General features: G+C 25.6%; 1 protein-coding gene across 2 annotated transcripts in view; it reads left to right on the top strand.

Annotated features, from left to right (window-relative positions):
• Positions 1 to 1249, top strand: part of LOC100166915 (PDZ domain-containing protein 2) — a 72900-nt gene that overhangs the window by 31894 nt on the left and 39757 nt on the right. The gene's annotated exons all lie outside the window — the stretch shown is intronic.

Genomic DNA, 1249 nt, shown 5'->3' with positions numbered 1-1249 from the left:
CAAAATAAGAAAATCGTTACGTAAGAAATCGAGTGAATATCAAATGTTGTAGAAATATGAATTTCAAACGCTCATAAAAATTTAATTTGAGTTTCTTATAGACACTTTTTTTTTAATAAAGGTAGATTAACCTATAAGGAATCTTGTATTACATTTTAAAATCTTAGTTCTAAAAAGAAAAATTTTTACGAATTATTAATTCAAAATAATTTGCTAATTTTCGTGATTTTTACATATTTTGTCAATTTTTGAACTTTAAATGCTAATAAAGAAAAACTGTGACTAAGGATTTTTAATATTTTTAAAATCTCATTGTAACAATATAGTAGGAGCCTTGTATTAAATTTTCAAGTATTTTTACTCAACAAATAAAGTTTTATTGACATTCATAGAAAAAAAAACTAATTAAATTGGAAACTGAAATTGTCCGTGAACAGCTCAAAATAAATCAAAATATTTTGAAAATTTTATCATGTATAGAAAATGGAAATAAAAACAACCAGTGAAAATTTCATGTATCTACAGTCATTCGTTTTAAAGTTACACCAAAAACCAAAATCAATTTTCTCGAAAACAGATTTTGCGTAAAAATTCCCGTTTTTCCTTGATTTTTCTTTTGTTTTTCACGGCGCTTTTGAAAACTATTGGAAAAATTTTACTTTTGACCCCCCCAAAGTACCAACTAGATTCACTTTCCTATCAGAAAAGATAATGTTGAAGAAAATCGAAGCACTTTTTCTGTCCTAAAAGGTGATGACAGACACAAAAAAAAAATTTTAAAAAAAATTAAAATAAAAAAATAAAATAAAAAAAAAAACATTGTAAAATTAATACATTCATCGTTTCACTCAGAATCTAAAACCTACTCATTATTTCAAAAATTAATAACATTTTTTTTTAACATTAAGTTAAAATGTCAGTGTCTTGCATAAGTGAAGTGTACCATTTTTTAGTTTTGAACCGACGGCGCTGCGGAGTCTGCTTTCGCATTGCTTCCGCGGCGCCGGTGAAGTGTACCTACATTATACAGGATTCCTATATTCTACCATAAAAAGAAACATTTTATTTTGAGCCATTCACAACTACTTGAGGGCTAGCCCCGTTGATTTCTAAATAAAGAAATAAATAAATAAATAAATAGTATATTTTATTGATTATAAATTTAAAAAAATCTTTGGCTTTATTTAATATACAATAAAATGAATTACCAAAATGTACCTAATATAACGAATTATGGGAAAAAAACCAA

This window comes from Acyrthosiphon pisum, chromosome A1, assembly GCF_005508785.2.
Source record: "Acyrthosiphon pisum isolate AL4f chromosome A1, pea_aphid_22Mar2018_4r6ur, whole genome shotgun sequence".
Classification (NCBI taxonomy): domain Eukaryota; kingdom Metazoa; phylum Arthropoda; class Insecta; order Hemiptera; family Aphididae; genus Acyrthosiphon; species Acyrthosiphon pisum.
The sequence above is the reverse complement of the archived record's forward strand: the minus strand, read 5'-3'. Positions and strand labels throughout refer to the sequence as shown.